This window comes from Cyprinus carpio, chromosome A12 (genome assembly GCF_018340385.1).
Source record: "Cyprinus carpio isolate SPL01 chromosome A12, ASM1834038v1, whole genome shotgun sequence".
NCBI lineage: Eukaryota > Metazoa > Chordata > Actinopteri > Cypriniformes > Cyprinidae > Cyprinus > Cyprinus carpio.
The window spans coordinates 247,248-264,646 of NC_056583.1; the positions used below are offsets into that span (position 1 = coordinate 247,248).

At 35.7% G+C, this 17,399-nt stretch overlaps 1 pseudogene; it reads right to left on the reverse strand.

The window, feature by feature from the left end:
• Window positions 1–257: 257 nt before the first annotated feature.
• Window positions 258–16,100, reverse strand: LOC109068484 (annotated as a pseudogene).
• Window positions 16,101–17,399: the final 1,299 nt, after the last annotated feature.

A 17,399-nucleotide genomic window follows, 5' to 3' on the forward strand; every position in this document is an offset into this window, starting at 1 on the left:
TGACCTGGCATTTAGGCTATATACGCCGTTCATATTGTTTGAATAAAGCTATGTACCATGCTATTTGTACCAGACCTTCTTAAAATGAGAACAAGCGTTATTACCCTTCATTCTAAGGAAATCGTAATTTAAATATCAACATTTCTAATCTATCTTTCTATAAATCATTCACAACATAGCAACACTTTCATCTTTTCATTAATCCTTTATTCAAGCACAATTGTAAAAGATCTGAAAAAAACGTTGGAAAGCTACTGAATTATAATATGGAGTCAGTGGGAGTAAAACACAGTCTTTCAAACACACTAAAACACATGAACACCGTAAAGGAAAGCACCTTCACAGGTTAGGTAGGTGTCAACACGGAATGGAGTCTCTCTGGCTCTGTTTTTCCGATTTCAATCACATCATCTGAGGTCTGGGCACAGGATCCTGGTGGTGCGGGGGATACCAGTGCCCGTAATTGTTCATATAATTGCTGGGATGTATGGGTGGCACTTTGTTGGCCATAGAGGCCTCCCAGAGCTGAGAGAGACCTGGAGAGCAAGGAGAGGATGAGGAGGTGGTGTGAAGCAGCTCCCCTTCAGGTCCACTGGAGCCATGCTTTCATTATCTTCTTATACTTGGAGCGCTTGTTTTGAAACCAGATTTTTTCAACCTTCAGTACACAGAACAGAAAAAAGAACATTAAAATACTTGAAAAAAAAAAAAAAAAAAAAAATGGAGGTCACATTTTTTACAATCTGTTTTTAACAATCGCTTTCAAGACATCAGAGGTCCTTTTTTTATATGATATTGACACTCTGAAGAATTTGCCAGACAGCTTGAAACAGTCTTTGTTAAGATGGACTTCAGTGACATTGCTGCGTTTCATTACACCCGTACTCAGCATTTGTTCTGGCCTGCCATTTTTATGAAGGCAGTGAAGCATGTGTCTGACAACAACAAAAATCACAGTGTAAAAATAGGTTTAAATTTAGTTGAACTGAAATGACTTCCAGAGAGCTTGTTTTGGCAGATTCTGATAAAAGAATCAGGAAATACATTTACCATTGGAGTTAGTACATATTAAAGCTAAAGCCACCCACACATATTTAAAGGGATAGTTCACTCAAAAATGAAAAATTTCTCTAATAATTTATTCATTTTAAACCTGTATCAGTCTCTCTTCTTCTGTTGAACATGATGTTTTGAAGAATGCTGGTAGCCAAACAGTTGTCGGTAGCCACTGAACTCCATGGAAAAAATATAATGGAAGTAAGTGGTTACCAACATTTTGCAAGAGGGTTGGAACAACTTGAGGGTAATGAAATGACGACAGATTTTTCATTTTTTGAGTTAACTATCCATCAAAACTAGTTTTTTTTTTCATTTCATGCACAGCTCATCATTTACTCACACTCGGCAGAACTTACATATACCAAACGTGACGTTTTATTCCTAGCTATATTCTGAAGGTTTTTACAGAGGGTTTGTTCATTCATTGGATTTATATAATATACTGTCATTATTACATTTATTGTTATAAATATTTTTATATAGATGTTACTTTAAAAACAGTTTTCTTGTCTGTTAGCAGTATTTTTGCTGATATAAGGTGTGATAAAAAAAAATTATATTCAATCCCCTCAGTTTAAAATCTTTCGCTCTAATATGTCAAAAAATGAAATAAAAATCAATTTCACGTTTCTCTTCTGGAAATGAATTCAGATTGAATGAAATAAGCCTAATTTTGCTATATCTATTAGTTATATATTGTAAACCCCCTTTCCACCTGTGGTTTTGAAAACTTGTTGATTCATTTTAATGTATCACCAACTGGTTAATGGTGGTTGAGAGTTTTCCGGAATTACAATAATAATTTATAGCTTTAAAATGCATTATTTTCAATGCGATACCACTGGCCACACAAATGTTTGAGAAGTGTCCTTCAATGATGTGTGGGTTTATGGTTCCTTTGCCAGAATGTGCACTCAATTTAGAAACACCTCGGAGACCCGAAATTGTGCCTTTGGAAGATTTCAGCTGAACGCCTGCAGCACCACCACACTGCAAGGCTTGAGTCAGAGAGCCCCACCTAACGTTGTGTTTTCCATAACCTCAGACAATCAAAATCCATGCAAGGGGATCTCTACACAATGTTATTAGTTTGGCTGTCAACAGATTTAATAAAACACACGTATTAAAAGGATTTTCTTTTTTATTTCCAAAGATCGGGTTTGCCAAACAGCTTTTATGGTGAGTTTTGATGGATTCCAGACCTATGTTATATGCGCAAGAAGGGACTTGGAAAAGCCAAAAGCGTGTGCCGTGTGGCACTTGTATATGTGCATTTCAATCACGTTTATGGATCAATGCAAAACTGGCAGCTATGTTCTGGATTTCAAATTGTTGCCCCTAATTTTGCATACATTGTGTATCACTGAAGTAAGTTTGAATTCCAAGTAATGTGTTGGCAAACCACTGTCTGAGGTGAATGTGAGGAGGCATTCGTCCAACCGATGACAGGAACACTTAGATGCGCTCTGATGAACACCAAGGCGTAATCAGACGACAGGCAAAACCGTATAGCTGGGAGACAGAACCGAACTCATTCTCCATGGCTAAAAATGTGGTGCAACCTGTTCCACTCGCAGGGCAGCAAGTGTATAACGTAAATGGAGAGGGAGGGAAAGAAACGAAGAAGGAAGGCTGTGAATGAAAAACTGAGCAAGAATGATGGGAAGGCTTACACTATGTATGCCATGGGCAATATGGCTGCACCCAGGCTTATGTTTAGTTTCCATTTTTTTCCACACACATACACATTTCTGATGCATGCATCAATATTTTACTGGTCATTCCTGTATGTGTGTGTCAACAAGAGGGATTTATAAAAATAAATCAATGTCCAAAACACCACCCAACAGGAACTCATTAATGGGCGTGACATCAACATAACAAGCACAAGCATAAGGGACTTTCTATGACAATCAATTACGCACTGAGCAAATGGGATATTTAAAAATGGGATAGCAGATGAGTTTTGCTTAAATACACTAGTGAAAGTGAGTCTAGTGTACATGCAGAAATAAAACTCAGCACCCATTTATCTCATCCACTGGCCCAGAAATGACTGTTATTTTGTTATATCAATCGCATGAGTGAGCGGCTGGATATCTATTATTAGCGTTAGGCTTAAAATTATTCTTGGGATAAGCGCTGTAAAAAAAACTCTCTAGTACTGTAAAGAGTAAGAACACACAACAAAGCGAGTGTGCTAACTGAAAAATGAAAGTAAAGGTCGGATTAAAACAAAATCACTCACTTAGCTTTAACAATACTGAAAAACAAATCAGCCTACTTGCATATACATGACACAAAAGCACATAAATGCTCAGAAACCATCAATGACTGACTCATCATGGTCTCACCTGACTGTTCATCCAGCCTCACCTCAGCGTATAATTACTTTCAGACAGATTTGCAGGTATTTCAGCACTTGAGCCTCACAAGAATGCATGAATTTTACTGTATTAGAAAATAATCAAACCAAATGGCATTTGCAGTTGCAAGTTATATTAGACCATTTATCACAGTAGTAAGTTCACTTTAAAAATCGAATGGGGGTGTTGGTGATTTTAAAGTGAATGTATTAAGTCAGTGTGCTCTCAAGTTCACACAGGCGTCCTATCAGAGTAACCACAAGCATAGCTCATCACTTCAACATTAACTATGAACATATTCCACTACCAACTGTACAAATACTTTTCAATAACCAAATAATCTCAAAGCTAACTAAGTTACTTTTATAATAATACTAATACTTTTAAACTTATGTTCAGTGAGGCTCAAGTGTCCTAAATATTTTTGAGACAATTCTAAAACAACACATAAAAATAGAAAAATGCTAAAATGCCCATTTCTTAAAAAAATAGGTTTTTCCTGTGGTCCATGAACAGCGCCCCCCACCTAGCTAAAAAATGTTCTATGAGCATTTTGCCAGAAATTAAATTATTATTAAATTATTATTTCTGAATGTTCTCTAAATGTTCAAAACGTCCAGTTTTAAAAGTTTTCTAAAAAGTCTCTCTCTCTCTCTCTCTCTAAAAATGTCACTAAGGGAAAATTCCATTTTTATCATTTTTCATATGGGAACGATACTTTTTGAATGTTCTCTGGCCATTCTGAAACTTAAAATGTAAAAGAATGCTTGACGAACATTTAACCTAAAGGGTTTCAGAAAAACATTACAGCAATGATGTACAGATAATGTTTTTGTGCTAAAGTTTTGAGAAAATTAGATTAAGATTAGATTAGATAACTGAACGAACGTTCTACTAATGTTACGTTTGTTCATAAACTTTGAGCGAACACTCCCATAACCGTTTTGAGAACGTTCCCTGTGAGCTGGGCAAATGACAAATTCCATAATGCCGACGTCACCCTGATGAGGTTCTTCAAAAGATCATACCGTGTATAACACTAATAAATATAGCCCGTTCACATCTGCTCTCCGAAATTAGCAATTCGTCCTGCCGTATACTAAGTGAAGACTATAGGCCTCATACCGATCAGGAAGAACATGCTGCAGTTGTATGGTCCCAAACAGAAGTGGAGATGTGGACATTTACCTGTGTTTGAGTCAGTCCCAGTTTGGCGGCTAGATCTGCGGCGCTCGGGCAGCGCGAGGTACGGGTCTGCTGGAAGCGCTGATGCAGCGCCTGCAGCTGAACACTGGAGTAAATGGTTCGCGGTTTGCGGATCCTTCTTCCCCTTGCCATTAAGGCGAAGTTTCACCATTTTCAATGACCGCTGGCTTTCGTGGTCTTCAGGCAGGCAGACGAAATAAAACGACAGCATTATGACACAGTAAACGCTTTGGATAAATGTATTTAAACAAGCAGGTTCTACTATGTGAGAGAGAAATGAAAATTATGACGCACTAAAGAGCTGTTACTGTCTGTTTTGATTTACAAGTGCCAAATATGAGATTTATCTGTGTTTTAGGTGGGAACATATGGGTGCATACATTTAAGATCAGGAAACCATAATTAACGTCGCTTGTAAAGTCAAGTTTTACAGGCGGGACTTTCTTTATGTTTAGCTTAAACTACTGTGTATTGCTCTGTCGCATGAATTTCTACAGTGTGTAATGTTTATTTTTAATATTTTAGACATTTTTGATGAGTGCATTCATTTTATTGTCTCTAAGAGAAACCTTACGTTTCGTATAAGAATTAAACGGTTTAAGGTTGCCTTTAAATCAAGTTTCAATTTAAATAAGCTTAAGAAAGCAAAAATCAAATTACTTGCAAGAAAATTTGTTAAAATAAAAGATCAGGGCCTTGCAATACACCACACTTTTGTGTTTGTCATTTGCAACTGATATACCCAGTTCACTGAAACTCTTTGGTCTTTAAAATTATTAGACCATGTTTATTATTATTATTAATTATTATTATTATACTAAAATCTGGTAGCCTATTTATTTAAAATACAGTGCAATGCAGTTAAATTAGCTACTGTTATAAATGCAGGGAAATATGTTTAAGCATAAGCCATGGCAGCTATTAATCAAATACGAAACATTGCCCGATATAAAGTTTACTTCTAATTTTTGTACCTTATGGATGGGAAAAAAATGCGTTCGAAAAACATGCAGAGAGACATGCACGTATCTTTTAGGAAAACAATGGTAACACGTCAAAAACCTCACATTCTGATGTTTTATAATACCAAGAATAGACTCACTCGTTTCCTCAAACCCTCGCGTGCGCCAGGAGTACTGCTTGTGGTTGTTTGGCTGGTAGCCATGTAAGCCCCGGAGCAGGAGCGCTCACCGGCCCGGGTAGGCGTAATCCCAGCGGCCAGCCTGTAATGGGACGCGGTGGCAAGGGTAGGGGGGCGCATCGTGCTGGAGGTGTCCGCCTGAGTGCAATCCATGGACTGGGTAAATATTGTGTGCGAATCCGGATAAAATGTTGCTGGTTGGTTGCAAGTCCGTGGCCGAACTCTAAAAATGCTGATTTTGGAAGGATCTGAACGTATTCAGCGTATCAGATACTGAACCTCATAGGAATCATTAACAGTCAAGTCCATACAAGCCCGAGATGGTCTGAGTGCTGCATTGAACGTTCACTGTGCACCGAAAAAGACCTTGAACCGTTTCCATCCCAAAATAAATTGGGCCAAAACATCGCCACCACGGATTTCTAATGAAAACCTGTTTCCCCAAGTCACTGGAGTGAATCTCATAATGTGAATACGAGTTATCTTTTTTTCAAATCATGACAAATCCACCGCGCATATCCAAGTCCACCTCGTGGCTCGCGTCCTGTTGTGTTTCATGACTGACTCTCCGCGCTCCTCGAGAGCGCGCGGTTGATTGGTGTGTCACGCGAGAACCGTGTGAGCTCTACATGAACTTGTGAGCATTGGCTATCTGGAATTAGGCGGAGCCCTGAATATCGATTCAGGTCATCTTCAAATTAAAAACACAACCTTTATATGTTTGGCTATTGTATTAGCCTATATTACATAATACAAATAACATTAATTATTTTACAATTACATTGAATAGCCTAGGCAGACGATCCTAATAAGAAACAATGAACTTATATTACTATATAGTATAATATATATATATATATATATAAGACTATATATATATATAATCATATAATATATAGTATTATGTCAATATATATTAGGGTGTCCAAATGATTAATCACGATTTATCACACCAAATAAAAGTTTTGTTTACATAATATTGTGTGGTATACTGTGGTAAATTTTTATTAATGTATATATAAATACACACACAATGCATGTATATATTTAGAAAGAATATGTTAATGTTTATATATTCAATATATGTTATAATATAATATAAAATAATAAGAATATGATATAGATAAATGTATATACATGTGAATATGTTTCTAAATATATAATTTATGTGTGTGTATTATATAATACATAATAAATATAGCCCCTGTCACACGTGCATATATTATGTAAACAAACTTTTATTTTGGATGTGATTAATCGTGATTAAACCCTCCATTTGACAGCCCCTAATAATCAGATATATATATATATATATATATATATATATATATATAGATATATGAATGTCAGTGTAATTTCGTGTATCTTGGGGGCTTCATATTTCTCCATGTTAGTGAAATCATTTGGATACACTAATTTGTGTTGTATGCAGTGATTTCTACCAAACGTTTCACAAATAGAGTGGTTTTGCGCCCAAATGTGACACTGGAACGGAACGGAAGGAGTCCAATTTCCCACCACCTTCTCATTCAGAAAACTAAAATGATTGGAAGTTTGTTTGTTAATCCATTCCATTCCTCCAGTTCCAGTTTTTGTTTGTTCCACACAGTACAAACAACACATTCCAGGCAGAAACTCTGAAATTGTTTTCTAAAATATTTGTTATGCCTGGTAATAATGTGCCTATGTGGATACAGCGAAAAATTATTCACAATTTTAAAATACGAACAGGCCTCCACATAAATAACTCGCATGAGCTGGAGTTGTGAAGCTTTTTTTTGGGAAAAAAAGTTTAAAATATCTACGAAGAATTTATAAGTGAGGTTTTATATTAAATATTTACATTTAAAGTTTAAAACAGGTGTGGGACTAACCCTAGAAAGAGAAAGAAAAAAAAATTATCCGGTAAAATTCCACGTTAAAATCAATAGGCCGACTCAAATTAGGAAAAGTTATTAAATAGACAACAGACGACAAATAACTAAAAGACCCCATACACCCATAAACAGAACAGTATTTTATTTATTTATTTTAAGAGTTGCACATTTAAAAGGTATTTTAATCAATAATTGAATACTAGAATTACTGTTTTTTCTTCTATTACTTTTAAAATCTTCCAAGTTGGCAAAAAGTTCCTTTAATTGAAGAACCACAGCAGCTGTTTTCGCTCGTCTGACCGTGAAATCACAAAGTGCAACCAAAAGCTGATATTTTGCTTAACTGATAAACAGTTGTAAATTAACTGATAAACAGGTGTAAATAAATATAAGTTTATTTTACAAAAGTGTTTAAGAAGTGAACCCGTGACCTTTAAAACTGAAATCCTAAATTAACCCTTGTTTTTACTGGGTTCGTATATGAATTTTTTTTTAGATAAAGATGTAACAACCTGTAATGTGGACTCCGATTATGCTATCTTAACAAACTTAATTTGATAATCACTAGCCAGAGAATCAAGTAAAATAGGCTAAATTGTTCATTAAGTTTATAGAGGCTATATATAATGTATAAGAAATACTTCCAGATTCCACTTTCAGGATCACTATAATAGATAGCCTATTGCCAGATATGCCATTTGTGGATACAAGAACTGTCTTCTTTTAAATGTGAACTATCGGAATATTTTGTCTTTGTTTATCTGTTTTAAATTTGTTAGCTTATTTTTTTATTTTTTTTGTATGTTTTTTTTTTTTTTTTAGGCGCGATGCATGTATTTTATTACATGGTGTTTTGTTTTCTTGGAACATTCAGTTGATTGTGGAGGTGCTGTTAGAGGCGGGAGGGATGAAAGCGCTTTGAAATCCCGCTCAGAAGCCCGACAAAGCCTTTGAGCGCCTGAACAGCAGACAACACAGACAACATGCCAATTTCATTACGCACTTCCCTCTGAACAGAACTCATTTTAAGCTCTTTGTAAGAGGACATTTGGTTATGATATCTGTGGTTGTTACTATTTATTATTGTTTTTTTTTTTTTGGGTTTGAACTTCAAGGCGTAGGCTCTATAGCTTGGCGGAACACGGAGAGACGGGATGAAGTTAAAAATGAACTACCCACGGGGGTGAAACATAAAATTATGACCCACGCGAGGTGGCTCAGTAGATGTTTTAGGTCTCCTGTGTAAAAATTTTTTTTAAAATGAAATAAAATCCCATGCCTGCGATTTAGATGATCCACTTTTTGGATGTCTAAATGACAGATAACCAATAGCTGAAAATGGTTTTTTTTTTTTTCCACACAAGGGAGGGAAAATTAAAAAACTAAAAAACAGAAATAGTAATATCAGTAGCATCAGGGTTACACATTGAAACAAGACCCCATACACCCATAAACAGAACAGTATGTTATTTATTTTAAGAGGTTGCACATTTTTGTTTCCTCTCACTGAATTAATACGTTTCATACAATTTTGAATTAAAAAATGAAAATAGGGAGGGCGGCTGGGGAGAATCATATATTATTTTACCAAGAACATTTGATTACCACAACAACTGTACGCGCAAAATTTAGCGATATTACCCCAGTAGATTTTACTCGTGTCCAAATCAGGGACATTTCATTTAAAAAATGATTATTGATTCAATTACAGAGAGTTAGCCTTATTTGTGCCACGTGAATTGTGGATTTCTGTGTAAAACTGGAAAAAAAAAATTGAACCCTAAAAAATTTTAACATCCAAGATAACTGGTTTTCAATGCAAAGTTTAATAAATGATAAATGTATTTAATATAGCTGAATCAACTCTAAATACATGAATGTTTATATTCAACAAAACTATGTTTTATTACTGGTTAAACTGGATTAATATTCAGTGCAGAACAAATTAAATAAATAAATAAAATAAGAAATAAAATTGCTGAAAATCTTTATGCACAACTATTTCAAAAAAGCACCGTAATAATGATGGATATGACACCAAACCTTAACAGTAAATGCATGGCACTAAAATAAAAGCACCAAATTAGAGTAAGCATAAAAAATTAGATAAGCAAAATCATTCTGGTATATATTTTCTGCTTTGCTGTTTGCCACATGTCCATGTGCCATGTATTTAAGATATTAATAAACTGTATTGCTCAGCATCTCACATCCTTCCAGAAGAACCTGCAATCAACATGTGACTTTTAATCAGCATCCCTGAAAACCCAGCCCATCATAGCGGCAAACTCACAGCAGCGATTACCTCCCTTTCTCAATCTGGCTCAGAGTATGACTCATTCAAAAGAACCTGCCAAGCTTCCATATGTTGACTGAAGTGCGGGTATCGTGCCACTGTTGTTTCATTCTGGTTGGCTGTTATTCACAGCAGCTGAGATTTCAAGGGCGGGCGGTAGGGGACCACAATGGGCTAAGACCCAAGCCATGGACAGCTCATTGGCTCCAAGCCCCAATGGCCAAAACATACCCACAAAATTATTGTTCATGGCTAAACCACACATTCTCATGAAATACAGTGAGGATGTGGACATGACACAAATTCAATGATAGGAGAGTGTTAAATTCCAGTTCTATAGATATAAAATTCCTTACAAATCAGAGAAAAAGACCACTCAAGATGTTTTGGAAGATTCAAGATTTTAAAATGTTTTTGAAAAAGTCTCTGGTATCCTCACCAAGGCTGCTGCATAATATTATTATCAATTGTAAAAATAATGGTTTTTGATTTTAATATATTTTAAAATGTAATTTATTCCTGTGATGCAAATCAGAATTGACAGCATCAGTCTTTCAAGGAGTCAACATTGATTCCTTCAGAAATCATTCTAATTTGAATGATCCCTTGCTGCTCACAAAAACTTACTGTTGAAACATCAGTTAGAGTTCTCTGTTTCCTCTATTTTTGTGGAAACAACCGATTGATTTCACTACCATCCAAAAGTTCTTGGTGGGTTAAATTTAAAAATCTAATAAAAATTAATATTTAAATTTTTCTCGCAAAAGCTGTATTAACACATTGACTGCTGCATTTCTTTTTTTTATTCATTATTTTTTTCTCTTTGTTAACACAATTACTCGCATGCCATCACAGGACAAAAAATAAAAATGTAGGTGATTGGCTCTATATTATCTCATAGCTAGTCTTTAAACAAATGGTAATTGCATGTCACAATATTATTTTTACGGTATTTTTGATAAAATAAACAGTCCTTGGTGAGCATTAAAAACATAAAAAAAATAATAAACCTTGGGTGAACAGTAGTGTATATTATGAGTGTATATAATTTTGCATATATTTGCATATATGTAAGTAATTAACATAAGTTAAACTGAATCACTTTTGGTATGCATTAGAACAGCAAAATATCAAACTAAATGCCTTACACAAAGGACTACCGTAAACATCCAAATATACCTTATCTTAATTTTGAACAGGTTGTTTTGGTTGTCCATTTATCCATCTCCAAAAACCCCACACAAATAGGAAAATATATAACTCGCGCAATTTGGTTTGCAATATTTAAATTATTTTAACTGAGACAATGAGACAGTTTTTACTATTTTGCCTATTTGTTCCTAAAAAAATGCAAAAAACAAACAAAAAAACAAACAAAACAAACAAAAACAAAACAAAACAAAAAAAAACCTTTCATCCAGGCACTATATAAGTATTAATTGCAATATATTCTAAGTTAAAGCAAGAGCAGTTTTTGCTGAACTGAACTCGTATGTCACAACAATAACATAGGCAGTAGTACCATGCAAGCAAAGTTGTAAGCCTATGAGCAGATCCCTTGTGGAATATCTGTTGTTATGGTCTGGTTGTGTGGGACAGAGTTGGAAGAGGGTGAGAAGGAATAGGTCGTAGCGCTCTTTAATAGGCTGTAGAGGTATGCAAATGCATAGATGTGTTACGGAGAAGAAACAAAGCGGAGCCCTGGAGTTCATAAGTGCAGGGATGTTCCGTCCTCACCGTTGAGAGCCTTAATAACAACAACGAGACTGAAACGTTAATAACAATAACACACCCATAACGCCCTCCCTTTTTTTTTTTTTTTGCGGCCAGACTGGTGCTGGCCGTCTGCTGCCCTGCCCTAATGCATTATCGTCGTTTGTGGAATGTGTGTGGTGTGAAATCAACGAGAAAAGATATCGAGCAAACACTTCCTATGTAAGTGTGTAAGTGTGCGTGGATGAATTTAATGTAGTGTGCGTGTGAATCTGACAGTGTTAAAGTCCTGTTAAGGCCATCATTTTGTCCAAGTGATCGTGGAGAGTGACCGCATCTTTTTATTCAAATTCAGTTATCCTTCTGGCAGCCTCCCCCCTTTTTATGCCGCTTCTCACCATCACCTTTGCGGTAAATGTGTTGCACCAGGGTCTTTCACTGGCAAAAGCTGTGCTCTGGGAATTGGTAATATTTTAAAAATTATTTCGAAGAGTGTGTATATTTCGCTATATTTTTTAGTATTTTACGACATTTGTAAATCTGAATTTTTTGCCTCAGAATTTCAAGTGGCTATATACACTACCGGTTAAACGTTTGCAATAATATATATTTTCTTTAAAGAGGTCTAAGCCTTTATTTATTTGATCAAAAATACAGTAAAAAAAAAATATTATTGTGAAATATTTTTACAATTTTAAAGTAACTGTTTGCTATTAAAAATATTTCTCAACAAAATATTACGCAGTCATGTAATAATTTTCAGCATTTATAATAACACAAAATATTTCTTGAGCAGCAAATCAAAGCACATTAGAATGATTTCTGAAGGATCGTGTGACACTGAAGACTGGAGTAAAAAAAAAGAAGCTTTTCCATTACAGGAATAAATTACATTGTTATATTCAAATAGAAAACAGTTGCTAAAAATTATAATAATATTTTACCATATTACTGATTTTTCTGTATTTTTGATCAAATGAATGCAGCCTTGGTGAGCAGAAGAGATTTCTTTTTAAAACATTAAACAATCATAATTAATCCACACCTTTGACAGGTAGTGTACGTGCTTGGGTCTTGCAAACAGCAATGTTTACAACAGGATTTGTCTTCTTCCACTCATGTTTTGGCCAGGGGGGATTCTGGGTCCGAGGAAGAGGTAGATGGTGCTTTGTAGGATAAAGACTGTTAATCTGTGCTCCAGGCTACTAGAAGACCCAGGACTGTTTTCTGTGGTCCACCCTCAGCTCGCATTCCTTTGTGGTGCCAGATTAGAAGTCCACCAGCACTCTCCGTTTGTTTTTTATCCTAAAGGGTTATCGGCGGCGTGTGCGGGCATTCATATAAGCGGCAGGTGAACTTCAGCTGGGTCTCTGCCATATGATTAGAGCTATCGACTGCTCTCCGAAGGGGAGTATTCTTGAAGATTACTGAGCTAGAAGCGCTGTTTCACAGTTATTTTTTGCTGATGCCAGCACTCCCCTGAGATAATTAGTCTTGAATCATCAATAAGCCATCACTCAGCAGTGACGCTGGGACGCCAAGAGACCACAAAATGACTAAAACGGATTAAATGGTTAAAAATGACAGTGAGACAACCTGACAGAGAAAATTCTGAAGTGTGTAATTATGAAACATGTCTAAAACCTTTGTGAAATGAAGAGAATCTAATAGAGATGATCAGATGGCAGGAAAAAAAGCCTCATTTTAATTGTATTGGTTGACAAGTTAAAGTCTGTTCTAATCCCAAATATGTTTAATTATTGAATGATCATGAATTTCCTTTCTTTGCAGACCCAAATATCAAAATCAAGACTCTACCTCTGATCAGTCAAATTTCTTTGTCATTTGTTAGGGATTTTTGAACTATGTACTGTTAATTTACAAAGTGTTCTGAAAAGCATCAAGTTCATATTACTTTCTAAATAATAAATGATGGTATATAATATATATAATATATATATATATATATATAGTATATATATATAATCTATATATATATATTAATATATAATATATAAAAGAAATATCACAAAGTAACATTAGAATCAGTAAAGCTATCTAATGTTATAAAAAAAAAATCATTTCAAAGTAAATGCTGGTCTTTTGAAACCTTCTATTCATCAAAGAATTTGAAAAAAAAAATCCATGGTTTTCACACAATTATGAAGCTGCACAACTGTTTTAACAATAAAAGTAATAAGAAATGTTTCTTGAGCCGCAATCAGCATATAGAATGATTCTGAAGGATCATGTTGACTCTGCAGCTGGAGTAATGATGCTTGAAAAATTCAGCTTTGCACACAGGAATAAATAGAAACCTAACATAATTCAGTTAGAAATAAAGTTCCTCAAATTGCAATAGATATCCACAATGATAACTATTTTACGGAATCAAATACATGCAGAATAGGAGCAGAATTATCTGATAAACATTTGATGTGTAACCGTCAAAAGGTCAAAATAAACTAATATTAAAAGAAAAATAAAACCTGAATACTTGTATAACTGCAATGAAAGCTATTAATAGTTATATCAAGTTTCTTAGGAATGCATATGTTCATTTCCATCATTCCAGGGAAAAAGCCAACAGGCACCTGAGAAGTAGAGAAACGAGTAAGAAATCCGAAGAAAATTTTCAGGCTTGAGGGAACCCATTGAAAAAGTAGGCCTTTCTTGTTTTTGGTAGGAATTGCAAATGTGTGTTGTGTTGTGGTTTTGGCTTGGGCTCTGAATTCATCGCCAAGTAATTGCTCCAGACAGAAATGTGAGGGCAGGCTGATGAATCTCTCTGCACGACATGACTTGAACAATGGTTAACAGGTGTCTGGGTGTGACTGCAGTTTCTGAGATTTGGAATAAACAAACGAGAACAGGTGTAATGTATAGTTTGTATTGGACTGCCAAGTGGACAGTTAGTAATTCAGTGACAGAAAAAAAAAAAAAAAAAAAAATGTCTCAATGAAACATTAATTAATATCAAGTTATATTTCAATATATGATTATACACAAAACACACTCACATACTGTGACTTATATATTATATATATCTACATATAGATATGCATGTTTTGTCTATAAAACTATAAACTGGAAAAATTGAAAGCTTAGGAATTAACTTTCCATTACTAAATGTAATGTATCAATAATTACAAAACGTAACAAGATTAATCCTACTCAAAATTAATTTCATCATCAAATTACAGACATAAGAGAGAAATAAAACAAAAAAGACAACAAACGAGGAAAAGAAGCAGAATGAGATGACAGACAGAGCGATTTAACAAACTTGTAACATTTAACATCGGGATGGCAGGGGAAAACTGACCTGGAGGAGTGCAGAAGACCACTGAGCTGTTCTGACACACAAGCAGAGCAAAAGACACATTCCAGAGGACGAGAAAACACCACGGAGGGGGGTGGTTGGGCTTTTTCACTGTAAATGTCACATGGACCACAAAAAAAGTAAAAGTGCTCAGAAATGGAGCTAAGATCAGTACAAGCTGCCAGTGTGCGCGTTGCGTGCAAAGGATGGGCGGTTGGTGTCCGGAGATGCGTCGGGACGCTTGGGGCAGCTTTCTGGAGGAGATGGGCACAGTTTTCAACTGAGGTAACCGAAAACAGGGGGGCGCGGGAAGTGGTGGTACGTACTGAGACAAGAGTATCCTTTCAGAGTTTCAGTTTACATTGAAAACATACTTACAGACACTGCGAGAGCTTCGGCTATGTCATATGACCCAGATGAAAAAATATTAAATTTATTCATTTTAACCACATGATGAAACAATCCCATATTATACATTTTCAACGTTTTTATTTTTCTTAGAAAAATTAAAAAGAAATTCACCCAACGTGATAAGTTTAATGAATTACTCATGTGTTCCAGGAATGTTTATATTTTATGGAACACATATTTTGAAAAGGGGTCTGTGCTTTTTTCTTTTCTTTTTTTTTTTTTTTTTGTTTTTCAGTTATAAAATCTCAGGGGGGGTCCATTTTTTCACCATTATGAGCTTATGTATCACAATGTCGGACATTTTTATAAATCAGATATTAAAGGGTAGTTCACCCAAAAATGAAAATGTGATGTTATCTGCTTACCCCCAGGGCATCCAAGATGTGGTGCACTTTGTCTTCGTAGTTGAACACAAACCAAGATCTTTTAGCTCAAACCGTTGCGGGCTATCTTCTTATAATGGAAAAAGGGATGGCAATCACGGTCTAAAAAATACAATAAAACAAAAAAACATACACAAATGAGAAACCAAAGTAAACCTGCAAGCTCGTGACGATACATGGCTTGTGATAATGACACAAAATGATCGGTGGTCTGTGACAAGAAAGAAGAAACTTGTATTTATATCGTTTTTTTTTTTTTTATCTCTGATTACGCGAACTGTCAGAATCTCCTGTGACACGTTCTTCCGCAGAAGGGAGGGACGCATCGTCTTCTTTTCTTATTGCTTTAGGTGGATCGCAGACTTATACAAGTAGATGCATTACGCAACCTATCTCTCAAGTGGACCATTGAAACTCCTAATGAGATTGTAGATAGATGCATTTCATTGTGCATTTCAGTGGAAATTGATGGTTTATAAATATTACCCAGAGTGCATGATTTGTGAACGAATACATTGTCAGAAATGCCATACATATAGACCTGTTATAGTGATTCATATTTCACAAAGTAAACTTGCTCGGTAGGTCACCTTGGTAGCATTGCACTTGCAATGCAAAGAGCAAGGTATGGAGTCTTGTGAAACCACGCGTCACGATAAAAGAGCTAAAGCTTGGTAAATGTAATCTAAAATGCAATTATTGGTCAGTTAAAGTGGTGTATATCAGTTACTTTGGTTAACACTCTGGTAAGGCTTCATTTATTTATTTCCAATGCTATACGGCACTTTTGCGCCATTCATCAGAATTTCATCTCCAAACTGACTGTTGATCCATATGCAACATGCAACGTGTAATAATAAAACATCATAGATTTTCAGTTATACTGTTTCAGACACAAAACAATCACTTTGATGCCACTCACTGGACATTCAACTTTGAAAGTTTCGCAACAATAATGGCACAGAATATGACAACACAGGCACAGTCTTCCAGTGAACTTGGGCTGAACAAGTATACAGGTTTGGAACAAAACACGAGGGTGAGTTAGGATGATGGATTTTGGGGGGAACTATCCTTTAGAGGTTCTTTTTGAACTAGTGTGCTGTCCCATTGCAGAAATGAAGGACATGCGAATGGCATAAGGGAGGAGAAACGGTCAACCTTGGTTGGCAGGCTAATCCCAGGGGTGGAGCAAAGCACATGCACATCCCAATCAACAGACACTGCGACAAGGCCTGAGGTTTCCAGGTACCAGACGGGGACTGTCTAAAGACCGGTTTTCATGTCCAGGGATTATCTTCTGTGGGTACCCAACCCCTCAGAAAGTGGAACTGCTCTAAGCCTGTGGTCTACTTGCCAGAAAGCATTATGATAACCATCTCAGCTTAGTCCATCTGTTACAGCCATCTTCAGCAACATCTGACATCTGTCTAAGCAAACAAGCGCATTCCTGCACGGGAAAGATGAGAAAGAACATCTCACTATTTGAGTTTCAACAGCGACAGATCTCTATGACGACTGATACTTTACACTCTGAGCCCAATCAAAGAATATGATTTTTCCTTCCTTGTCACTCCACGAATCAAATATTACGAAAGACCTGCCCCAAGGTTCAAATCCCTCTC